This window comes from Balaenoptera borealis, assembly GCF_965194805.1.
Source record: "Balaenoptera borealis genome assembly, chromosome: 2".
Lineage (NCBI taxonomy): Eukaryota > Metazoa > Chordata > Mammalia > Artiodactyla > Balaenopteridae > Balaenoptera > Balaenoptera borealis.
In genome coordinates, this window is record NC_138867.1 from 19,569,564 (window position 1) to 19,596,919 (window position 27,356).

Here is a 27,356-nt window from a genome sequence, read left to right on the forward strand (position 1 = left end):
AGGGGTGGGGGGATAGAAGAGATGTTTAACAGTACAAACTTGCAACTAGTAGATAGATCAGTCCTAGAGACCTAATGCACAGTATAGTGATTATAGACAACTATATTGTATTATAATGTCAAATTTGCTAAGAAATTAGATCTCCGTTATTCTAACCACAAAAAAGACATGGTAATTATGTGACATGAGAGAGGTGCTAGCTAATGCTACAATGGAAATCATGCAGCAGAGTATCAAAGCAACATGTACAGCTTAAACTTACACAATGTTGAATATAAAATATATTGTATATTTATTTATATATTATATATTATATAATTGAAAAATAGCTATAATTTTAATGATTTTATATTTGGGAAAAAATAATTCCTGATAATTTAAAGGTGTACATATGAAAAATCAAGCTTTATAAACATTTTTTTAAATTATTTATTTATTTATTTATTTTATTTATGGCTGTGTTGGGTCTTCGTTTCTGTGCGAGGGCTTTCTCCAGTTGCGGCGAGCGGGGGCCACTCTTCATCACGGTGCACGGGCCTCTCACTATCGCGGCCTCTCTTGTTGCGGAGCACAGGCTCCAGACACGCAGGCTCAGTAGTTGTGGCTCACGGGCCCAGTTGCTCCGCGGCATGTGGGATCCTCCCAGACCAGGGCTCGAACCCGTGTCCCCTGCATTGGCAGGCAGATTCTCAACCACTGCGCCACCAGGGAAGCCCCTATAAACTTTTTAAATATAGAATAGAATGCTGTATGAATTCAGGGTAGAAAAATATGCCTTTACAAACACTCAAGAAAAAAACTAACAAGAAAATTTAATAAATTGTACAAGTTTATCATTAAAATCTTTGGTCCACAAATTACCCAACAAACAAAGTGATAAAAGTGATAGAGAGAAAATATTTGTCCTGTAACTATGATTATATTCCTACAGTTCTGCTTAGCAACTATTCTATTTTTCCAACCAGACATGTAATGATAATTACTTTCCTTGCCTACTGCCTACTTAGAACTTGTGTGGTCATTGATTTGTTTTGATCAATAAACTCTGCAAAGTGACATGTGCCACAGTGTCATTTCTGGGTCAGAGCTTTAACAGCCATTTCTCAATTTGCTTCCTTTCTCTTTCTCTTGTCTCTGGGGAACAGAAGTATCCTAGACCACACAGTGGTTGCTCAGCAATGGCTCCCAGAGGGAGGATGATGGAAAGCAAGGGCCCAGCTGACTCACAGCGAATTTGTATCATGAGTAACATCTAAACATTTGTTTTTTTCTGGTTTTATTTTTTCATCATAATATAATTTAGTCATATACTATATCAAAATTTAGCATAATTCAGTTACTTCTAATTAGAATCAAACTGTGTAATAACACACAAAACATTTTTTAAACCCCAACACATTAAAAGAAAAATTGAAACCAATCTGAATAGGCTATTCACAGAAGAGAAATCTCAAGTGGTTTAAAACTATATGAAACTACATGAAACTTATAATGCTTTCCTGGTAGACATCACTTGGTTTTAATGCCCAATGTCATAGAACTCATGCAACTCAACATCAAAAAACCAAACAACCTGATTAAAAAATGGACAGAGGACCTAAATAGACATTTTTCCAAAGAAGATATGCAGATAGGCAACAGGCACATGAAAAGATGCTCAACAACACTAATCATCAGAGAAATGCAAATCAAAACCACAATTGCCTCATACCTGTCAGAATGGCTATTATCAAAAAGAAAACAGGGCTTCCCTGGTGGCGCAGTGGTTGAGAGTCTGCCTGCCAGTGCAGGGGACATGGGTTCGAGCCCTGGTCTGGGAAGATACCACATGCCGCAGAGCGGCTAGGCCCGTGAGCCACGACTACTGAGCCTGCGCGTCTGGAGCCTGTGCTCCGCAACAAGAGAGGCCACGATAGTGAGAGGCCCGCGCACCGCGATGAAGAGTGGCCCCCGCTTGCCGCAACTAGAGACAGCCCTCGCAGAGGAACGAAGACCCAACACAGCCATAAATAAATAAATAAATTAATTAATTAAAAAATACATCATTATATAAAAAAAAAAAAAAAAAGAAAACAACAAATGTTGGCAAGGATGTGGAGAAAAGGATACTCTTGTACGCTGCTGGTGGGAATGTAAATTGGTGCAGCCACTGTGCAAACGTATGGAAGTTCCTCAAAAAATTAAAAATACAACTACCACACAATCCAGTAATTCCACTCTTTGTTATTTACCCAAAGAAAATGAAAACACTTATTTGAAAAGATAATAGGCACCCCAATGATTATAGCAGCATTATTTACAATAGCCAAAATATGAAAGGAACCTACGAGTCCACTGATAAATGAATGGATAAAGAAGATCAGGTAAATATACAAAATAGAATATTACTCAGCCATTTAAAAAAGAAATCTTGCCATTTGCAACAACATGGATGGACCTAGAGAGTATTATGCTAAATGAAATAAGTCAGACAGAGAAAGGTAAGTACTGAATGACTTCACCTCTATGTGGAATCATAAAAACAAAACAAATGAGCAAACATAACAAAACAGAAACAGAGCCATGGATACAGAGAACAAACTGGTGGTTTCCAGAGGAGGAGGAATGGGTTAGGGGGATGAGAGAAATAGGTGAGGGAGATTAAGAGGTATAAACTTCCAGTTACAAAATGCATGAGTCACAGCTATGTACAGTATGGGGAATATAGTCAATAACAATGTAATATCTTTGTATGGTGACGGATGGTAACTAGATTTAACATGGTGATCGTTTTGAAATGTATAGAAATACAAAATCACTATTTTGTACACCAGGAACTAACATAGTGTTCTGGGTCAAGTATACTTCAAAAACAACAAACAAACTCATATAAAAGGAGATCAGATTTGTGGTTAACAGAGGAGGGGGAGTGGGAGAGGGGCAATTGGATGAATGTAGTCAAAAGGTACAAACTTCCAGTTATAAGGTATAAAAGTACTAGGGGTGGAATGTACAACATGGTAAATATAATTAGCACTGCTGTATGTTATATATAAACATTGTTAAGATAGTAAATCCCAAGAGTTCTCATCACAAGGAAAATTTTTTTTCTTCTATTTTGTATCTATATGAGATGATGGATATTCACCAAACTTATTGTGATGATCATGTCATGATGTTTGTAAGTCAAATCTTTATGCTGTACACCTTAAATTTATACAGTGCTGCATGTCACTTATATCTCAATAAAACTGGAAGGAAAAGTATGTATTTTTTTATAGATAACAGTGTGTGATAGAGACTATACCATCTAACTGCATATTTTTCCTTACTAGTTTTGGGAGATTTAATCTGCCTTGGACTGAGAAAGTGTGTTTCCAGTTCTCCTTTCACATTCGGTAGTCTCTATGGAAGTTGTTCTTACACTCTCAGGTGCATACATATAATAACTATTATAATGGAAAGGGTTTAATTGTAGACTTTAGCATTGCAAAATTCCTTCTGTAACTATTTGTTGACTTTTGATCTCAAATTTATCTTATCATATATTAAGAGGTAGAGGCTTGGCCCTATCATCTCTTCTAGACCAATGGCTCTAGAGCTTCCTCTAGCATGTTTTTCTCTTTCCATATCTTAATCTGAAATTTTCTTTCTGCATTGTCCCTAGTGTCCTCAGCAACGATGGTCTTTTCCTGGATGGGTGCTTAGGTTGGTTAGTTTTGAGTGATTTACAGTAATCAAACCATCCTAATGCCATTACTTTTTTACCAAAGTCTCCTTGCAATTATGTGGGAATTGAAGCCCAGAAAAATTCTTTCCAATCTTAGTTGTTCTTAGATTTTTCTGCCAAGATTTCCAGTGAGTTCATTTGACAATATTGGGGTATTCTGATTCTCACTGTAGAATGTCTAAATCAAATACAGGTGTTGGGAAAAGCACATCATGTGTCAGTAAAAGACAACTTTATCTCAGATATTACACTCAAAGAAACTGGTGAACAGTAAACAATGTTTCTAATATTTTGCAATGCACTATAACATTATAACAGCATGTTAAATGTATAGGTGTACTAGGGATGTTATTTGTGTGTTTGCAGTGGTATGTATAGCTTAAAATTTTTTCCTTTTTGAAATAATAAGAAGTAGGATATTGGCTTGCATTTTTTCCTCATATTTAGCATGCTTTACTATGATAAAGCAGGGAATTTAAATGCACTAGTGATCAATAAAATATACATTTAAAAAATTGTAAAAGAACATCAGATTAGCAAAGACTAAAGTCTAGTGTCACCAATTATTGGTGGGAATGTAGATGCGTGGCGACACTCATACATTGTTTGAGGAATTTGTACAAATAAATATTTGTACAAATATTTTGCAGAATAACTTGATAATATCTAGCCAATTGTAAGACACATGTAACTGGTCACAAAGAATAAATCCCACTACTAAGTTAATAACGTATAGAATCTTGAATATACACTAAAGAGAAAGATGTTTCAAGAGTTTTATTGGACAATTATTCTACAGTGTATAATTCAAAGCAATTTACGCTTCTCTACACTTCATTTTTTTAAAAATGTATTTATTTATTTTTGGTCATGCTGCATGGCTTGTGGGATCTCAGTTCCCTAACCAGGGATTGAACCCTGGATACGGCAGTGAAAGCCCAGACTCCTAACCACTAGGCCACCAGGGAACTCCCTCTCTATACTTTAATACAAAGAAAAGTTATATCATGCTCTAATACAATAAAATAGTTGAAATGAATGATACAGCAATAAAAGCATCAACCAAAATAAATCTAAAACAGAGACAATGTTGAGTGAAAAAAAGATCAACATGTAAAGAGATATATACAACATGATTCCATGTAATATCAATATCAACCTATTTCTGTACAACCTATAACTACAAAATTTAGTGGCTTGAAAGAACAAAATGTTTGTATCATTTCTCACAGTTTCTGTGGGTCAGGAACACAGGAGTGACGTTTCTGTGCTGTTCTGGCTCAGGGTCTGAATGAGATTGTAGACAGGTACTGGTTCAGGTTACCATCATCTATTGGCTTTTAGTGATTGATCACCCTATTCCAAGGTGGCTTGCTCACATAGCTAGCAAGGTGCCATTGTTTGTTGGTAGGAGGCCTCAGTTCCTCCTTACATGGGCTTCCCCAAATGGCAATCTGTGTGTCCTCAGGACATGGTAGAAGGTTCACTTGAGAAAGATATATACAAGAGGCCAAGACAGAGCTGTAATGGCTCTATAATCTCACCTCAGGTGTCACAACTGTCACCTCCCCCAGAGTCTACTGCTTACACAGACTAGTCATTACTTACACATTACTATTCAGTAATGGAAGAAACTACTCAAGGGCAGGTTTACTAGTAGGCAAAGATAACTAGAGTCCATCTTTGAGGCTGGCTATCAAATACTGTTATATAAAATGTCATGAAAATTAAAAATACCATATATTTGTTATATATAAACACATATGTAGTCAAGTGAAATAGAAAATTCTGCAGATGATGAACAGCATCTTTGGATAGTGGTTACGTCTGATGGGAACAGATGAAGATGGGATTAGAGATTGGTCTATGGGGTCTTCAACAATGTCCACTTAATTATGAAAGAGCATGAGGATTTGATAGATCTGGGTGTTAAATATATAGATGCTTATCGTCCTTTCTCCTGTAAGTTTCCATAGAGGAAAATTACTTCATAATTAATAAATAAATACAGATGAGCAGCTTTTATAATTGCATGAGAGATAAATAAATCACTTCTCTCAGATGTTGTCCCCTTGACAGATGTCATCAAACCAGCAAACACTGGCTGTCCAGCAATAGAATAGCTCTTGGACACCTAAGACATTGTCTTGTCCTCAAAGTTTACTTTGTTAAGACATCCCCTTTAAAGAAGGCCTCAGTTAACACAAATAATCCCTAAAGGGAAAAATCCCATGTGGTCCTGGGTTTCCAGAAAAGTCTTGATAATGTGAAAGGGGATATTCCACCCACAACTGTCTACATCTTGCAGGGGCATCTCATCAGTCAATTTGACAACACGAGGCATTCTCTACCTTAGGATTTATCGCGAAATCTCAAGTCAGTATTAGCAGCTGACATTTCTATAGTAACTACTATGTGCCAGGCATTAAGCTAAGTCCTTTGCATGTATTATTTCATCCTAAAAACAACATTATGGCATGCCCTGCATATTCTAAAAGGTGCATTTTCTTAAGGCACAGGGCAGTTAAGAATCTTGTTATGCAAATTAGTGGCAGGTCAAAAATTTTACCTAGGAAATCTGGCTATTATGTCATCACCTTTCTACTGATTCTCGTTACTCTTGTTCGCTGATTACCACCTTAGAATCACCTTTAAAAAACTCTTCATAGATCTGTGTACCCAGATCTCCACTTTAAATACGGCAATAGTGAATTCATAATCTTTCTAATGAGAGCTTGAAGGGCTATGACTTTCCCTCTCAAGTCCAACACTGGGAAGATGGTAAATCCAGACCAACTACAAATTTCTGGAGCTCTGAGTTTGTCAAGACATGGGAATCATGGGAAGGTCACCACCAGCCTCTGTTAGGACCCATGTTAAAGACCAAGTGGCATAGCAGGGTGGGTATGACTCACACTGTAATGCCCTTGATTTGGAAACCCACTATGGTGATTGAGCTTCCTGATATTTCACATAGGATCATTTAGTCACTGTCTTAGCCAGCCCAGGATGTCATATGTACACCACAACCTGGGTATCCTAAGCAATAGAAATTTATTTCTCATAGTTCAGGAGACTGTGAAGTCCAAGGTCAGAGTGTCAACATGATAGGATTCTGGTGAGAACCCTCTTCCTGGCTTACAAATAGCTGCCTTCTTTCCATGTCTTCATGTGGCAGAAAAAGATAGAGAACAAGCTCTCTTGTGTCTCTTCTGATAAGGACACTAATTCTTTCAAGAGGGCCCCACCCTCATGAACTCATCTAAATGGAATTAATTCCCAAAGGTCCCATCTCCAAAACCTATCATATTGAGGATTGGGGCTTCAACACATGAGTTTTGGGGGTCATAATTCAGTTGACAGCAGTCACTAAGCCTCATGAATCTTCTGGTGCTCATGGTCGGCCACTCCAGCTCAGCCAGGGAGGGTTGTTCACATTCACCAACTTTTTATCCAGGAAGGTCTGATCATTGCCATGGAGTTGCTTACACAGGGCTCTCAGAAGCCACCTCTCAGGGATTGCAACCACAAATTCAAGGTGATATCATAGATCAGTTTCTAACACAGTGGAGACACATACTAGGCCTTAAAGTAATCATCTTCCACTACTCTCCTAGTCCACACTCAGAAGGCAGTTTTCTTTTTGGTGACTTAATACCTGTAATTCAGGTATTTGCTCTAACTTGTATTCCTTTGAGGCTAAGATGTGTACCCACATGGACTACATTTTCCCCTCAAGAGTGTCAGATGTTCTGTTCAATTCTTCATTTTAAACAAATCTTAATAGTTTGTGAAATATCCTTCTGATCTGAGGGTAAGCAATAGAAATTCATTTTTGAACAGTATTAAATAAGAAGACAATACAACCTTTTATTCTACTTCTGTTCATAAGGTTTGACTTTACTACTGAGTTTGAAGCCCCTGGGCTTTATCCTATTGCTAGATCTTGGCCTTTGCTCTATAAATCGGCATATAATTTAGTAGTAGAAAGCCTCTGTCTATCTTGTTTTGTCTTAGTTTAGGAGATCTAAGGTGCACAGGACAAAGACTCTGTAGCTGCTAACTCCCTTCTCTGTTACAAAAAGTCATGCAGACTTTCTCCCCACATGCTTCTCATCTTGTTTGACCTGCCTTCTCAGGCTGTCCAAATAATAAGAATCATAGAGCCTCAGATCCAGAGTGTCAGTAGTTTAATATGGATTTTATCTCAAATATGTCCTCTCTTAGCCTAGACTTTGTCATATATTTTGTAGAATGTAAAAGTTTTCCTCTGTGGGTTTCCAGGAGTCACAGAATTGTTGTTACAATTAAGCCATTATAACAAGATAACAGTGTTCCTGTTGAGTATATACCAACCACGATGTGAAAATCTTACTATAATATTTTGGGCAATCTAAATAAATCACTAGAAAAGATCTACTTGTAGCTAGCTTGCCTATGTACAGATGGTGTGTTTTGAAAGGACAGGTTTATTGTATTTTAATTTTGCAGGCAGCAAACGATGATAATAAATAATGTTTCTCAGGACTGACTGTAGGCCATTTGGCATGTATTGCCTTATTTAATCCTATGAGATAGGTACAATTATTTTCCATATTCTACAGCTATGGAAACTCATTCTTACAGTTTAAGGAACTTGCTGAAATTAGATGGTTAGTAAGAGGTGGAACTGGGATTTAAATGCTGATATTCTGACTGCAGAGACCAAACTCTTAATCACTGGCCTCTATTATCTATCTATCAGTAGACCCATGTGGGGTAAAATGTTAAACACACAAATTCTTGATTATGCTCCTTGAATATTGCAGAATTTGATAATCTATAGTTTTAAAAGCTTATCATGTAATTCTGCTGACCACAAGGCATTAAACCTCTGATTTATGAGATTTAAGTGTTTCTGTGGCAGTTCCCTGATAGGCATGTGTTTTCAGGTTAATGAAAGCTCAGTCTCATTAAAACTTACCATTTTTCACCATTCTCAATCATACTTTAATATTATAAATCTATTTCAGATATTACAGGAAAACAAGCCCTGTTCCCAAGTAGTGACAGGGATTCTTCTTTTAAAAGCTGATAAATGTTTGTATTAGTGACACATTCATCATCAAAAGGTCACAGATGAGAAGGGTGAGAAGGGGGAGTTAATCTGGGGAGCCTTAGCAGAAATACTGCTCTCTAGTAAATGGATGTAGAGCTGTCACTGTTAGAACAGTCAAAGTGCTGTTATTCTGTGACTCCTGCGGGGACTGCAAATGCTAGAATGGACATTTTCTCACACATTAAACACTTTCTCAAAAAAAAAAAAAAATCAACTTTGGCCTTGAGAATCTAGTAGAAATACACGAGCTAAAGAGATTTAAAATGTAAGCTTGAGAAGGCTGGCATGTTTATTAGGAAACATAAAATACAGTGGTGGCACAGCTATCTTTAGGAGTAAGGTGGCAATTACCACATTATGTCCTGAACCTAACACATGGTTAAGTAGAACAGAGTGACAGTGACGCTGTGATTTCCTGGTGATAAATTTCTGCATCTATTATCTGATGACAAATTTATCTTTTTCCCATTTCTGAATTTATGTTGCAGAAAAGCATAAAAATAGAAACATTGCATTCCCTTCCTTCCTTTTATCTTTAAGTTAAACATGTTTGAGGGTAAAGCTGAGATTTGGGGATCAGATGTTTCAAAAATCAGGAAGCTCTAAGAAATAACTTGAAGACAATGAGAAGATACCCCTACCTACAATGTTACAAAGACCTAAATTGTATATATTCCAGAGCTTGACACATAGTAGGAAGGGAAAATAGTTGAGAATAACTGAATTACAATCTCTTTATTTGGAAACAATAATTCTCATTTTCTTATAATTCCACTTCCATTACCCCATTTTCTTTTGTATTTTTTCCTACAAACCCACTTTTCTTTATTTTGAACATACCCCTTACATAAAACTTTCATGGATATGGGGAACTTCAGATTGTAATAAGGTGATCTTTTCATCAAAAGTCCTAGGTAATGTTTTAGCTACTGTGGTGGTAATGACAAATTTTCCTAAGCAGCCTGTAAGCTATTAGTCAATTGTTAATATAAAGGTGGTAAGCAAAATCTTTTAATAGATAGCTGATTTAGACCTAGGACCTTTCAATATTACTTTTGCCTAAGTTTCAGATGCTCTGTACCCCTTCTTGACTAATAAGGGAGTTATTTTCTAATCCCTTCAATATCTGAAATTTTCTAAGAGTATCTTATTTTTTATTGCTTTTATGCTTTATGAAAATTAAATATTATATCCTCCCTTATCTATCTCTAACTCAACAAATATTTTTGAACCCTACCATATGCATCACTTTCTGTTACTCAGAGGAAATGTACAGATAAATGGACAGAACTTGCCTGTACGTATTAAGGTAGACGAAATAATGGTCCCTCAAAGATGATTACACCCTAATCTCCAGAACCTGAGAATATGTTACCTCTTGACAAATGAAGCTTTGCCGATGTTATTAATGTTATGAACCTTGAGATGGGAAGATTATCATGGATTATGTAGGTGGGCCCAATTTAAACACTTGAGTTTTCAAAACTAGAGGATCTTTCAGGGCTGTGCCTAGAGAGAGCCAGAGTAAGGTAGCGGGGCGGGGGGGGGGGGCGGGAAATAAGAGACATAAATATGCAAAGCCAATATAAGATGCATTATTGTGGGTGATGCTGAGGGCAGTAGGTTCTCAGTTCTGCTAAGGACTCCTGAGAGGCTTACCTAAAGCCACTGCAAGTTGAAGGTTGACAAATTTATCCTTCAGTCCTTGCACCTCACTGAAGGCTTTTCCTGGGGTTGATAACAACTTCCCTGCTTTTATGCTCTGCTTGAATGAGGCTGAATGGGCTCCAGCTGTGAGAGGGAGCAGAAAGCAGAAAGAGATGAGAGGTATCCTTGTGAAGTGAGTCTCAAGTTACACAGACCGTCTGCTGCACGGCGAGTGTAATCACAGCAAACGAGGGAAAGTGCTCGGGCACCAGTGGCGTCTGCTACAAGAAGGCCATGGCCTAATGGGCTCAGGATATTTCTATCTTCCTGGGAGGACAGACCTGGTAGAGAAGTCAAAAATGTAATTTTGGAAAGTTTTGTTTTTTGGGTGGGTAAAGAATATATATGTTGTGAAGGCAAATACATAATAAAATTAATAGACTTAATTCTCCCTGCTAAAAATAAAGGAGACACCCCTCCCTTTTCTTAGAGCATTTACTTTAGAAAATGTGTAATTACGTTCTCTCTCTCTTTGAAATCTAAGTCAATTATTTTTTAAATTTATTTATTTTATTTTTGGCTGCGTTGGTTCTTCGTTGCTGCATGCGGCTTTCTCTAGTTGTGGGGAGCAGGGGTTACTCTTCATTGCGGTGCACGGGCTTCTCATTGCGGTGGCTTCTCTTGTGGCGGAGCATGGGCTCTAGGCGTGCGGGCCTCAGTAGCTATGGCATGCGGGCTCAGTAGTTGTGGCTCGCGGGCTCTAGAGCGCAGGCTCAGTAGTTGTGGTCCACAGGGTTAGTCGCGCCACAGCGTGTGGGATCTCCCCGGACCAGGGATCGAACCCGTGTCCCCTGCATGGGCAGGCGGATTCTTAACCACTGCACCACCAAGGAAGTCCCTGAAATGTAAGTCAATTTTTTAAAGGATAAATAAGCCTCTTGACAGCTTAAAAATCCAGGAATGTGTTTCTCAAATCCTTGGAAGCCATTCCTTTGAAATGCAAACATCGAGACATATGTTGCCTCCGCCCCCCCAGCATCTGTGGGGGAGGAGTCTAACTCCTGTGGTGCCTAGTTCCAAACTGTAAAACTATGAGAAGTTTATTTTTCCATTAGAGAAAGCCATTAGACACAGATGGTCACCCCAATTAACAAGTGAATGTTAGGTGAATTTTATGCGACAAATAGAGCTGTCAAGTCCTCTCGTCCTCTACTTGAGGATCAGCTGTAGTTTGTATCTTGAGAACATAGACGAGATAGATTTTATCTGCTTCGCCATCTAATAAGGTGAGATTTCTTTCTGAATTTGCAATCTCTTTGGTGGATTGCTTGTGATACACATCACATTCTGGTTTAATGATTATTCACTAATTAAATTGTTTCTCTTCTACCTTTGTGGAGAGGTTTTCTAGGTTGGCAGGAAATTTTGTTTTCAGTTATATTTCTGCAACCACATACAATCTGTTATTAAATGCTTAATTGCAAAGTAATTATCCCCGAGGTACTCAGAATCAACACTTTTTTTCCTCTCATGGGTAGATTGATAATCACAATGGAAAGGGGGTACTGGTTAGAGTTTAAACATGTATACAGAGGTCGATCCAGTTAGATCACTTCCACTTTCAGAGAAAAGTCAGGGTTGATGTTGCAAAGTAGCACTAGAAAACCCGTGACACTAAAGCCACTGCATTTTTTGGTGTCTTTAGCCTCCAGGAAATAAATGTGTCTCCAGATTAGTTGTTAATTGCTTATTTTTACATGTTTTGTGGTGTGGTTTCCCCTCCTTATTTGTCAATTGCAAGAAAGCGAAACCAAACTCCTGGGCATAAGAGCCTTTCTTTTCAGCCTCCATGACCTTCCCTGAGTTCCTAAGGGCAGATTTAAACAGTTGCTAATCAGGGAATGGAGGGAATGCAGAGACAGGGAGGAACAGCCAAGAGACAATGGTGCAGCCTTGGGGCAGGTCCTGGTTCAGCCTCAAGGGATACACATAATGATATCTTTAAGCTCCTTATAGAACCAAAACCCCCAACAAATGGAAGATGTCAGCATTCTTCATTCCAGAGAAGACCACCTGAGGCCAGATTAAAGGAACCAGAGAAGCTCATCAAAAGATTACCTGAGACCAGATTAAAGGTGTGCATGCCCTACACACACCCAAATTCTATCAGCAACTCCACCGTTGAAACATTGCTATAAAACTCCTCACCAAACTGTCCTGGGTTGGGTCACATAGTTTTTTGAAGGGCAGGAGGCTGCTGTGTCCTGCTTTTCCTGGCAAAGCAATAAAGCTATTCTTTTCTACTTCATCCAAAACTCTTTCTTCAAGATTTGATTCGGCACCAGTGCACAGAAGAAGAGCTTTTGGCATCAAAAGGAGGGTGTAATGAATTGAAACTGAGTCCCCCGTGGATGAAAAATTAATCAGTCCATCTAAGAAAGAAATGGAAACTTTTATTCAAGCCAAATTTGAAGATTGTAACATGGGAAGAGCATCTCAGAAAGCTGAGAACTGTTCCACCTGTTGGAAGTCAAGGCACAGTTATATAATTTTTTGAGACAGAGGGCTGTACGTTAAATGATATATTATTGACCGTTTAAATAATCCAGATCTAAGCGCCATGTGACACCTTATCTAGAAGGAATGTTATCTGTAAGGAGTTGTCCTGTTAATGCTAGGAGAATGTTGCTCTTTATGGTTGAGCAGGTATTCCTGCCGATGGGAGAGGATTTGGTTGATGCATAAATGCAAGTACACAATGCACAGTGAGGGCTAGAGGGAAGCCAAAGGGCAGAGAAGAATTTTTATGTTTAAATTTTTCTTGCCTTGCCATAAAATATAAATTTTATTTCACACCCTAAAACTGAGTTCCCATGCCGAGTTTATGGTTAATCTCTCTATCCAAAACTTTATTCCCTTTCTCGTCCCACCTTTGTTCCCTTTAAGACTGAGGAGTATCAAAGAAAAGGCGGGAGGGTTGAAACCAAGTAGGACCCTACAGAGCCCTCCTGGGTATGGAAGCCCCTCTGTGACTCCTGTTTCTTGCTTGTAGAAAGAAGGCTTTAGTGTCCTAGGCCTTTGTGGAGTTCTGCAGAGCAGACTCAAACAGTTAATGATTAGAATAGTAGAGTCACAGGACTCCTAGTTCCCCCGGAAGTGACGTAGATAACAATCTGATGCATATCTTTGAGTTGTTCTGCAGAAACTAAAACCCCTCACCCAGCAGAGGATGGTGACTATATGCTGAACGCAAGCACGGAGACCCCAAACTGGTTGGACACAGTAGGTTGATGATTGAGATTCCAGAAACATTACCCTGCTACTTCACCACCAACTAATCAGAAGAAGGTTCACGAGATGATTAGGCTTCCTATGACCCTCTCCCCTAACACTGTCTTTAAAGACCCTTGCCTAAAAGCCTTGGGGATTTCAGGTCTTTTGAGAATGAGCTACCCACTGTTCTTGCTTAGTGCCCTGCAAAGAAACTCTATACTTTCCTTCACCACAAACTCAGCATCAGTAGATTGGCTTTGCTGTGCATCTAGCCAGTGAACCAGAGTTTCCTTCAGTAACAGGGTCATCTCCAGGATATGGTGTAGATATTCACAAACATTAAGTTTAGGTTGGAAGAGGAGGCAGGTAGATGCTTTCCATAGTCCTTAGTGGCAGTATTGCCCCCAGCAAGCACTGTTGACCATAAAAAGCCATGAATGGGAGCAGAGCTGATCAGAGTTGGAGAAATGAAGCAGTCAGTGTAATACCATCCTAAGTTGGTAGAAAAACAGTTTTTCATTAGTTTCCTCAGCTTGGCCTGTACAGCAACAAAAAGAGAAAGCAAGATCTGTTTCCATTTTCATTGTACCATAGGGTTTAATAGTTGACTAGATACAGAATTTGTTACTTAGGCTTTATCAACCAGTAAATGTCTCAATAAAGGGAAAAGAAGAATTTTTCATCTCCCAATATTCTCTCTCCAATAATTTATTTCAATCTTAAAAAATTTTTTGTTAACCCCCAAAATGAACTAGGGGAATATAGAGAATTAAGGAATCAATTCAGTTTGAAAGATGTTAGGGACTCTTTAGAGAGGAGAGGACTGTACACTGGGATAGGGGATGTGCAGATATTTACAATTCATGTTGAAACATTTTTGTGTGGTTTGCATGCCATACTATGATTTCCACTGCACAAATCTTTTTTTTTTTTTTTTTTATGTCCAATTCCCACACCCTTTTGAATTACAATGAAAGCATATAATGTTGTTGTGGAACACAGAGAACAAAATAGTTAATAAACTGAGAGTCTTTAAAACTGTGGCTGGATTTTTCCTCAGTGATTTTCTTAGCTATGAGAGATAGCTACCTATATTTGGCTCAACTCATTCATTGTTTAAAAATTGCTGGATGTTTTTGTGATTTAAGTTCTACTTTGGATACTTCTCCCCTTTTCCTTTCTTTCATCCCTACTTCTTTCTTAAAATCTTTTTTCTTCATAAGCTTTCCATGAAAATGCAAATGCCTCTGTTTGAGAGTTGTAGTTAAGCTAAAGCAACAACATAATCTCATGTGAAGCTGCATTTACTCAAACAGCTAATGATCACCTTTCTTAGTAAGAAATTAAATATTTTACAAGGGCTGATCCTGATCGTTTCCTCTGTTCTAATTTATAAACTTAACATGCAGTTTTGCCAATAAATTCTCCTGTCCTGTATTCCTTGAGACATCCTCTCTTTTCAGGGAGCCTAATATTTTTCCTCCCAACTGTGTAATTACTTAAGAAAAAACTGACCAAGATGTCTCTTGTACTTTTTCTCACATTTCCTTTATAGCCCAACAATGCAACTGTGCAATTTTTCCTACATTCGTCATTCCTGTCTTTGATATTTTCATCCATCCTGGCACACAGTAAGTTCTCCCCAGTTGTTTGGTGTTCTGTACATCAGCATCTCGATACTCATAACTCCCAGCTTCCCTAATTCTCAGTGTACTTCCTGAAGCTATCATTTTCTAATGACATCCTTCTATGCTGTGAAACTGTCCAGGCATTTCCCCTGCTTCCACAACTTCATTCTGGATCTCCCACAAAGACATCAATGTCTTTAGTGTGTCTCAGTTTAGGAAGTGATGCGATGCCCTCATTCCTCAGTATTGTTTTTTGTTTTGTTTGTTTGACTTTTCCCATACCATTAGTTCCCACAACCTCTTATAAAACCAAATAAAAATATAAAGAAACAATAGGTACAAGAAGAAAAAATTTGAAGACCTGTAGCATTCCCCTACTATCATCACCTTCACCTTCATTTCTGTAATCCCAGGAAATCTGAGTCAATCTTTCCACTTCATAGGAGACTTGGCCCCTCTCTTGAGGTCTTATTTCTACATTCCAAGACATTTCAATATGAGGTTGGTTTTAATGTCAGTGAGAATGGCCCCTCCAACATCTTAGTCTTTTAGGTTCTTCACCACCTCACATTTACTGAGCTTCTCCCACATTAACTTCAACCACTCATACCTGCCGTTACATATTTTCCCATTTCATTTCAAGTAACTGTTAGATTAACTGAAGCTTTTTCACTTTAAATCTTCTTCTTCTAATAAGTTGGTTAAACTTCTAAATTTGTTCTTCAGCTTTAATCCAACTTCAAAGTCATTTATACCTCTACTTTCCTCCAAGCTATCAGTCTTTTTGTTCCTTTAGGTGATTGTTTATTTAATTTTTTCATCATTTCAGTAACACTTCATTTGCCCATATTCTGCATCTAACTTCCCTCAAACACAGCAACAACAATAACGACAAAACTCAGGAAGAACAAGATAGGGCATATTTGAACCACCATAAATCCGTGGATGTAAAACCCACCGAGGACTTCAGCATTGTCTGACAGGTCCCTTCCTAATTCAGTCTCTTCAATTTGCTTCCTAACTGCTTCTCTTCAAGTATCGGGGACCCATAAACCCTCACTGCCCCCCCGTGCACAGTATATGATTCCTTTTTGTAAATATATCTCAGAACCCTGTAATTTGTCACTTCTTCTCTTTTGTAAATGATTAACCTCATCCTCTGGCACGTATACTGATTATTGAAGCCCCCAGTGGAAACCTAAGAGACTATCTCATCTTGGTATATCACTAGATTCATAGAAGATACAAATTATTTTAGTAGAGTTTTTATGGTCAGTCAAATATATAACCTTAATGCATAAAGTTTTGTCAGAGGAAAACTGCTTGACTTTTCAAAAAGGCTCACTCATTAAAGATAAAATGAACTTTGTGTTCATTTTAGCTGTAACCTTTAAGATATCAATGACTATATACTCACTGTAATCATTCTTTAAAATTAGAATTATTGAAAAGTTTTATGATCACTGATGAGTGAAAGAAATATTGATTTGCGATCAGGAGAGATGGTCTCAGGCGGTAAACGGGTGAATTCCCAGAAGAATTTACTTCACTCTACTGCTTTCTGACACTATTGAAGTGGGTCAATTAAAAATAAATTCATCATGTTTTTAAACTTAATCATACATTTCATTATAATGCTTTAGATAGCAATTTAATCTAAGTAACTCCAGGATGAAAAAATGAATTATATCAATTAAGAGACTACTATAGCACAAGTACCCCAAATTGTTAGAGGCATGCATTTTTCTATATGTCACTTGTAAATCTTGCTTTTTATATTATTCTTCATTGTGTTTTCTTGTTTGTTTTGCTAATAAAACTAATTCATATTATTATGTGTATGTAAATGTGAAGGATAAAACCACTCCTCTACAAGTAATCATCATTTAATAGACATTTTTTTAACTGATAATAATCAGTGTAGACAGGTAAGTGGATCAGGTCATTGGATTAATAGTTCCAATAATTTTAATAATGTTTTAACAGTTATGTGACACCCTGCGGATTGAATAATGAGGAATTACTTCTTATGTAACAAATGATAAAATAATTTAGGAAAGTGAGAACTCATTACTTTTAAATCTGAAAACTTAAAAAATAATAAAAGAGAGACAAAGATTGTACCTTGAGAAGATATATCATCATCTTTAAAAATATTTGTTCTCCATTTCCTAAACTTCTTTATTTTGTTTTATTAATTTTATTTTACTTTGTTTGTTAAATCATGTGCTTTTCTATAACCTTACTTCTCAGTTTTATTACTTCCTGTAAAAGATTTTCATTATAAAGCAGTAAGCAACCTAACCTAATCTGAGTAGAGTATCTCCATATTGCTGTAATCTCTGGTTACTGTTCTTTCTTTCCCATTTCCCCATTCCTGAAGCAGCCCAGTTCCTTGCCTTCTGTCACATTCTACTCTTACTTCTCTCTCTCTCTGGTGACTCATTTTCAGTCTCCTTTGTTATCTCATCTCTGTACAAGTGTCAATAAATTTGAATTTCCTATGCATTTAATCTTATGTCTTCTTTTCTTCTTATGCCAACTTTCTCCCTAGGAAAATACATTCTCTCCCATGGCTTTAAATCTCATTTATACTTAGAGGCCCCAAAGTGTATATCTCCAGAACAGATCTACTTTAGTCATTCCAAACTTACCTTATTGAACCAACTACATTCCCATCTGCTCACAATTATATAACCTAGCTCAGGATGAGGTTCTTTTTTAAACACGTTTTTTCCAGAAAGCTGTTTTGGCACTTCACTTCTGTTACTCTGCACATCCAATCTATCATGTAGTCTTGTCAATTTACTCTTATCAATATATAACTGCACCCGTTTTATTTTCCCTTATTACAAACAGTAGTTTGAGCCACTGTGATCAATTTCACCTGAATTATTGCAGTATTTTTTTTAATTAGCTGTCTCGTTTTGCTTTGGACAGTTCAATCCCTGGTAATTCTACCCAATTTACTCTTGAAATTGTAATGAAAAAATTTTCAATAACTCTGATCAGTGAATTCCCATGCTTAACATACATTGAGAACCTTTTCAGTACATTTAGAATAAAATGCAAAACTCTTAACCTGGCCTGTAAATCTTTACTTGCCATTCCATATTTATTCTGCTTACTTCCCCTCAATCTCTATATTCTAACCACCAGGACCTTATGTTCAGTTCATCTGAAAGCTAAGCTCTATCTTAGTTTAGGGTCCTTACACATGCCATTTTTTCTACCTAGAACTGGTTTTCCTTGGTCTTTGGATGGTGATTTCAGAGCCATTCATCAGTTCTCAGCTGAATTGCCTTTTCCTCAGGAATGTCTTAGAAATACCTCACCTTAAAGCCAAATTACATGACCAACACAAAACATAACATCACACCCTTATGTTTGCTTATATTACTCATATGGTATTGCATATTTTATTGTTTATAATTGTTATTCATTTGCCTGATGATATTCATAAAAGTTCTCTTACTTAATGACAGTAAACTCTATGAAGTCAGGGATGTTATCTATCTTAGTCATCTATCTTCCATATCTAGCGTAGTACAAAGACATTCAAAACATAGTTTTAGAATTAATAAATGAGGAGCAGGCTTGTATTTTTATTCTTCCTGAACTTTATTTCAGGATTAGAAAAGAAAAACAAGGTTTGAGACAAACGGCGCTGTAAATGTCGGCACATTGGGCTGGCAAGTCAGTGGGCTGGGCAGACGTGGAAGCAACCCCTCCCGCCACGTTCTTTATAAAGTGTTTCTGATCTGCCTGCACCTTGTTCCCCGAGACTCTGCATCACGGGGAACACATTCTCAATGGCAGTACCGTTTGATTCCAGGTGTACTGCTGAAATATAAAGTCAAAATTCCTTTGTATGATGCATAAACATTTCAGTCTTTTGGTTACTATTTAACTCTGCAATCACATGCTCCTGTTATGCTCACTTAACTGTTACCTAACCAAGCTTGGGTCCACTCACCCACGCACAGTAAAGTCAATCTACTGACAATGGGTTGTGGTGAAGGAAAGTGCAGTGTTTATTGTAAGGTGCCATACAAGAAGTCCAGGGCAGCTAATACTCAAAAAACCTAAACTCTCAATGGGTTTCAGAAGAGCATTTTTAAAGGTCAGGTGAGGGAGGGGAGTTGGAGGGTATATGATCAGCTTGTGCACAATTCTCTGATTGGTTGAAGGTGAGGTAACAGAGGGGTGTCACAAGGGTTAACCTTATCAGTCCTTAGGCTCTAGTAGGTGTGCGAGCTATGTGCTCCTGGTCATCAAGTAGTTAACTTCCTCCATTTGGTGTGGGTTGTAGCATCTGCCAAACAACACACGAAACATGTATCAGATACCGTCACCTAGGTACTTCAGAGAAAAACCAAAGACTCTGTAACTGCCTTATGGCTGATTTACTGCTTAAATTCTTACCAGTTCTCCTGGCCCAACTGCTATTTTTGTCACTACATCCTTTTTTTTTTTTTTAATTAATTAATTTATTTATTTATTTTTGGCTGTGTTGGGTCTTCGTTGCTGGGCGCAGGCTTTCTCTAGTTGCGGCGAGCGGGAGCTACTCTTTCGTTGCAGTGGGCAGGCTTCTCATTGCGGTGGCTTTTCTTGTTGCGGAGCACGGGCTCTAGGCGTGCGGGCTTCAGTAGTTGTGGCACGCGGGCTCAGTAGTTGTGGCTCATGGGCTTAGTTGCGGCTCACGGGCTTAGTTGTTCCACAGCATGTGGGATCTTCCCGGATCAGGGCTCGAACCCGTGTCCCCTGCATTGGCAGGCGGATTCTCAGCCACTGCGCCACCAGGGAAGAAGCCCTGTCACTACATCCTTTTAATCATGAATTCTTGAGTCAGGCTTTTGTGACTCAGGAGAGGCCTGGGAAACTACAGCTTCTCTACAGAGGCAGGCAGAGGACATGGGCAGGGGGGTCTGTCCCAGGAAGGCCCCATAGGGCCCTGATTTGTTCCATAACCACTCTGTGTTCCAGACGAATAAAACTTAGATTATGCTTAAATTTGTGTACTCTTTACACTTCTACTCATAACCTTTGGTAGGGGTGGGATGGGCAGAGAATGTTGACTCTTTACTCCAGTTTTGTTGGCCTAGTGACTTTCTTCAAAACAATTAATTACCACATTTTTCAGGGTTTTGAGAAGGAAAAAGGAACCACAGTGGGTATCTCAAGCAGAAATTACACTGAAACATACACAGAAAAGCTGGAATAGCTGAAGTGTGCTTGTGTCTGAAGGCATGGAGGAAAGTCTGGGGTTATTGAATTTAAAGACACAGAAAAATTCCTACAACCTTGGTTCCGGGAGATGCTCCTATTACCAAAGCTTTAAGCTTCTCACGTCCACAGATTGGTGCTTAGACACGAGAACATGATGTCCTGTCACTTCCACTACTTCTAAAACTGCCATCTCTGTGGCTTTAGTTGCTGCCAGAATTAACAATAGCAGGATGGGCTCTGACTTATTAACCTTCTAAGCTGATACACTTGCATACAATGGGAAAGTGGTCTAAGCTGTATCCAGAACACTGGCTCAAAGGGAGTTTCATTGCTTGTTTGGTTTTGCTTTAGCTTTCTAAATGCTTTAACTTTAAGGAGAGAGGAATGAGTGCTGAAAAAAAAAACCTGTACACACAAACTACCACACATCTTCCATAAATGTTTTCCCAGAAACATCAGCAAAATAATGCAGATTCACTTTGAAACCTAATATCGCTTCCCTTACTTCCCATAGTACTACAACTGTGCAACTGTCTTCCCCAACATACTCTGAGATCTCCTGGGCATTATCCATCTATGTAATACTTTCATCTATGATAAGGTCTTCCAAATATTAGGTTCTCAATAAATATATTTTGAATTATTTAAATACTGAATGAATGAATAATCAACTGTATAGCCCTAACTTCTGATTTGCATGCAGCTAACGTTCCTCCACAAATTTTCTGCCATATATGTAAGCTTAGGCAAATAATATGGCAATTATCACATTTTTCAAAATTCATCTGCTATCACCTCAGTTGCCAGAGAATTCTCCTTCATAACCTTTTGAACATAAGTTACAAAAAATCATTAGCATCAATCTTCATAATTAAACCTTTTTTTTTTAGAACAGTGTCAATCTCTAGCCAATTTTGCAGTCAGGTTTATGTAGGTACAGAATAAATATTGATAAATATTGAATGAATAAAGGCATGAATGAATGAATCCAATGACTTGAAAATAAACATCCATCTTTAAAGTTGTAAAATCATCCATCCATATTAGGGCCCTCCTGATTAGGTCGGTCCCATCAAGAATACTTTATTTTTCTTAAAACCAACTGATTCAGAAACTTAATTATTTAATTATTTCTTGTAAAAACTGAAAGCAAAAAAGTAGATAATTTCAGTATTATAGTTGAAATTTCCACACTCTTCTTTCAATAATTGATGCATCAAGCCAACAATAAAATCATTAGTTGACCCGAACAGCACTATCACTGAACTTGATCTCACTAACGTTTATAGAACACTCCATCCAACAGCAGAATACCTATTTGTCAAAATCCAGAGTTTAAAACACGAATAGTAAATCTTTATATATGCAATGAAGAATATCAATTAGGAGGTTATGAGATCCCAGGATAGAATGTAGAATGTTAAAAACTCCACCTATATTACAAACAAACATATAAAATAACTTCATTGAAGGGAGTGGAGAGAAAGGGTGCTGACCAAGGTGACTTTGAAAATAAATGGAGTCTCTAAGACTAAAAGCAAAAAATCTGTACATATGTATTTTACTTTAATTGATACAGATGTTTCTCTGTGAGGTACACTTTATCAATTATTTTACCTCTATACACATATAATGGAATTGAACATTTAAATAATAGATGTCAGATGGTGGAAGTCAGGTTTTTCATTGTTGGAGTGAGAGTTTACAGGTAGGGGGAGAAGGCTAGAGTGATCATGTATCAATAGATTAGAGTTGGAGACATAAGTAAGAACTCATGTAGATCTTAATATAGACACAGATGGTTGCATATAGAACTATTTATAGATATTTATATACATGGGAAAGAATACATACATACATATGCACATATTTTTCTTTGCTTGTCAGACGAGAAGTCCTTAAAGAAATTACACCACCTTAGCTTGAAGCACACCTAGCATTTAGATATGGATTTTTTATAAAGAAACCTGGGCTCTTTGGAAAAAAGGCCAATCTAAGAATGGGGAAAAGAAATACACGGGATGAACGTGGAGCACCTTGTAGTGCCAGAAAGTAAGGAAGTGCTCAGAATATTTGAATTTACATATTATTCCAATTTGGGAAGGAGTGCATTGAAAATTAAAGAGTTTTTATGTGTATTCTGTTATTTCTGTTATGGCTCTTCTTCATGCTCTCAGTGGTTTCAGAAATGTATCTTCTGGTATGTAAGGCATCAGTATATAAACTGCAAATGGTACTCTATATGAGAAGCTGAATTATGAAAAAGTGCATCTATTATGAGAGTCTCACACCTAGGTCAGGACACATAGTTTGGCAGTGGCAGAATAGAGAGCAAAGCCTAGTGGCCTTGGATGCCATTGTTTAACTCCTATCTATCTGGGAACTAAAGAATTAGATAAGACTCAACTACATAGTTTAGACATTTAAAGTAATTACATTTATTTAGAAATAAAATCAAGTTAGAGATGGGAGATCATGTTGGAAATACTTTGAGAATTTTACATTTATAGATTCAAAAGAAAATCATCTTCTGAATAGTGTTACTAATAAAAGAACTTTGTCTTGATCTACATAGTCTGAGCAGAAAACTTCTAGACTCTCTCTAGCAAGAACTTACAGAATAAGATTTACAAATCTCAATAAGCCAGTTTTTATGTCAGTGTCATCTTAGAATAAATTGACGGCTGCTAAAATTTAATTTAGTTTGAGTCTCTTCTGATCATATTTATAGTTTTACAGACAGCCATGTTCAATTCGATTATATTATATCTTACAAGAAATATGCCAAGTTTAAATTAAGAATCTATTTTAAATGCTCTGATATTCAGGAATTTCTATCAAATTGCACTAAGCTAAGGATTTTAAACAAAACGTTTTACTTAATAAAACATTTGATCCCAATAGTAAATTTGTCGATATTAATCTCCACATTTTATTTTTGCATTTTCTAAAGCACATCTGTCAGAGTAATTATAGACTCCTGCATGTAATCTGATATTAGATGAAAAGTTTAAACTACAAATGACATAATATTAATATACAGAAGAATGAATTGATTTTTATGTTATTCTTGAAAAGAGAGTCCATCTTTTATAAAGTAAATTAAATTTACAAGTAAAAATTGAAAGTGGTATTTTGAATCATTTTAGACAGTGAACTTTCCGTTTCTGATGTTAATCATCTGTTGAATAACTTTTAAGTGATCAAATAATGAGATAATTAGGGGGTTCAGTAACTAGAGGAAGGAAAGGAAGAAATATTATTATGATATCACATACACGATATGTTATGTGACTTACTATATCATAGACTTTAATTTTGTCAATTACTTTATTTAGGGACATTAGGACAACTTGACCTAGGCTACTTTATTTATTTATTTACTTTTGCAATAATATTTTATTTGTTCTGTTTGGTCCATTGTTAGTGTAAAATTATTTAGAGTTACATTGACTAAAATTAATATTGTAGTTTCTAGCTGTTCACAGGATTTGTTTTGCCTTAATTTACTAACTAATCTCTTGGCAGAGCTAAAACAATAAAGCTATTAAAGATATGTAGGTAAGTGCCAATGAGGAAAGAGACAAGTGTATTTACATGTCACTTTCCATTACGAGCAATGGGAAAAAGTAAGACAAAATTAATTATTTTTTAATTAGTTGTATTCCTTAAAATATAATATAGTGAATATTTCTACCCTCAAAATTATCCACTGGAGTTATAGAACTTTTTGATTATTTTGTGAGTGTCAATTACATAGCTATCTCTAAAAATCAATTCAGGAAAAAAGAAAAATTTTTGTAATTTTATATATATATATTTTGCCTAAAGTATGTGGATTAATAGCCTGTAGAATCCACATTAGAATCTAATCTGTATCTTTTACATTTTGTCAACCTAGTGTTCAATTTATTTGTGACACCAAGTTTGATAACTGGTACAAATACATATACCCTAAATGTGATTTGGATTAAATAACCTTAATTTTAAAAATCCCCAATACTCTATTTTATTATGGTCTCTATTTCTAATGATGCCTCCATGTTTAAATTAGCCTGAGTACCTAAATCTTCTTGTTATGCTGAAATTTTGGAACATCAGTCTATATCTTAACACAATTAAAGTGACACAACTAGTCATGAAATTGATTATTGCTTCATTAAAAATTATCAGAATATTTTGAGGGTCCTGGAGGTTAAAAGCTAAAATCTGTTCCTGATTTCCTGTGAAAAAAGAATGATAAATGCACTAAAATCTAAGTCCAAACTTTCAAAGCTAAAATGCTGACCCAAAGCAGATAAGAATTCTCATTCAAAGGAAAAGAAGGGGAGCAGCAAGGGGACCGGAAGCAAAGCATCTGGCATTCCATTCGATTCCAAAAGTTCACCCCAAAACAAGTGTGGTTTTCAGAGAAGTGGCATAGTTGAGACATGAGAAGTAAATCACAGAAAAATACAAACCTGTATGGAAAATTCTCTTCCTACCTGATACGTTACTCTTAGAAGCATTTAGAGGAATGCTTATGAACTGGTTTGATTGAAAGGAGGAAACTGATATGGACTTTCTCTAATACAAAATGCACATAAGCTTCTAGAACATTTTCATGGATAGTATATGTCATTCATTATGTAGTAAAAATACCTGCTTTACACATTTTAATCGAAAGATTTCAAGAGGTTGCACTTGGATATCTTGGTTTCTTTAATTTCGTTGTATTATAATTGAAGCCGACATTCATTTCTGAAATTGATGCAATGTCAAGATAGTGAAGTAGACTAGATGGCTTTTGCATGTTGCAATATAAAAACACAGCTTTGAAACTAGGTTTATTTGTGATCAAGTCCATTTCTGTCAATTTCTCAATATCATACCCCAGTGGATAAGCCTTTTTAAGGATCAGTATTCTTGTATGTATAATATGAAAAATAGTAACTCATTATCAGGTGGTAGGAAGAACAGAGATAATGAAATAATATATCAGAAACACTTAGAACAGTGCCAGATATACAATATGTACAAAAATTATATTACTTTTACCGCCGGTAACAAATTACATTTCTTCACTATGATTTGTTACAATGCTATATATATATATATATGCAACAAATATTTATTTTGTACTTATCAGGCACTATTCTGGGTACCAGAAATGCATCAGAAAAGGTTTTTGCTTTCATGCACTATTCATTCCAAATTGTAAGATACTGTGATTTTCACTTAGAAGCACTGATTTAGTAACAGATTTACATAAGGAGAAAAGGAAAGCTTAAGAAATATTAAAAATGTAAAACAATTTCCTCCCCTAGTTTGAAATAAACATAAGTTCACATATATTTAGTTTCTAGGTTTTCTTTGTTTTTGAATTTAAAGCAAATAAAAATACCTTTTATTGGACAGATTCACAAAAAGTATAGTTTCTTATGTTGGGAAGCTTCCCTCTTGCCCATTTTGTTCCAGAATGCAAGGCCTCAGTGACTATCAAGTCTGTGGAAGAATTTATTCAAATATCAGCTAGAATTTCCACACTTTGCATCTTCCATACAGATAAATCATGCCACATAAGGATCAGGAAATATCATCAGAAACCCTCCCAAGAGAATGGCAATGTCTTTTACGACCATTGTCTTTTAGGGCCAGTTTTATCCATGTACTTTGGCCTTTGCTCATCTAAACTTCCCTCAGATTATATCACACGGCCCAGTAAATGTCTAGTACATTTTCCCTTACCTATTCTCTCTGTAGTTGGATTTCTGTTACTTACCATGCAATGAGATATGACAACTCTGGTGACACCATATTACTACACTTAAATTAAAACTGCTCACACTTAATGTAAGTGCATTCACTCTTTCACACACTTCTTTAACACATCTTTTAATATAAGATCCCTAAGATCAGGGGTTCTCTATATTGCTTACTACTTAATTTCTACAGCCAAAAGCAGAACTTGGCACATAGCAAAGAATCAATATGTATCTGATGGATGACTGAATATCATGGAACGAGAACCGTGTTAAGGATGGAAATATGAGTGAGGTATTTAGTGAATGGAAGTTGAGTGAGGAAATATTTCTACCCTCTGATTGTATCCCTTCCTTCCACCCCCACTTTTTTTGCCCCACAATTATAAGGGGGTGGTTTTTATTCCCTGTTATATCACTTGCTTATGTCAGAATGACCTTAAAGTTTGGTTTGGCAGTTTTGTACTAAAGAATGTATTGCATTACAGGAGAAAAGAGAAAAATAGAAATTTAGTAGAAATTAAGTTAGTTAATATTTATAATTTTAAAATGCATATAAATCAATGGGATCTTGTGGAGAAATAGACAAAAGAGGGTAGAGGAAATTACAAAACATTTGCTTTCATGCCACCAAGAAATTTAAGTGAGTGAGACTCTGGGGTTAATCACATGGAGTAGAAGGGTTACCAGAGAATAAGCAGAACTTGATGAAACTTTGGTTAGGTTGATAATGGTGGTCCCATTTTATGGTCATGATGCAATATGAAAAATGACAAATTTAAATGAAATAAATAGTATATAGAGACAGAAGTGCATTTGGCCTAAATATATCACCTGGAAGAATGCTGGGAGTAATTTTAGAGGAATTGATGCAGCTGTCTGAACTTGAGATGATTAAGGAAGTATTTACATAAAATTTATAGGTAGGTGGATAGATAGATAGATAGATAGATGAGAGAGAAGGGGAGAAAATAGCTTCTTGATACACAATGTAACTTTTCTCACTGGTTGAATCAAAAGTAGAGCCAACA

The 27,356-nt window shown here is 36.7% G+C and overlaps 1 protein-coding gene and 1 long non-coding RNA gene across 14 annotated transcripts in view; one reads left to right on the forward strand and one right to left on the reverse strand.

Moving 5' to 3' along the window:
* Positions 1 to 27,356, forward strand: part of LOC309623719 — a 203,024-nt gene that overhangs the window by 134,555 nt on the left and 41,113 nt on the right. The window lies entirely within an intron of this gene.
* The window catches only part of LOC309623716 (uncharacterized protein), a 451,333-nt gene that overhangs the window by 94,273 nt on the left and 329,704 nt on the right, over positions 1 to 27,356 (reverse strand). For 8 of the 13 annotated variants that reach the window (XR_014241484.1, XR_014241485.1, XR_014241486.1 and 5 more), the window contains 2 exons: positions 25,968 to 26,068; positions 19,366 to 19,670 (listed from right to left, as the gene is read on the reverse strand). The exons of the other annotated variants lie outside the window; for them this stretch is intronic. The gene's annotated coding sequence lies outside the window, so the exon portion shown is untranslated. Of the gene's footprint in view, positions 1 to 19,365; positions 19,671 to 25,967; positions 26,069 to 27,356 lie in introns of those variants that run through there. 13 annotated transcript variants of the gene reach the window in all.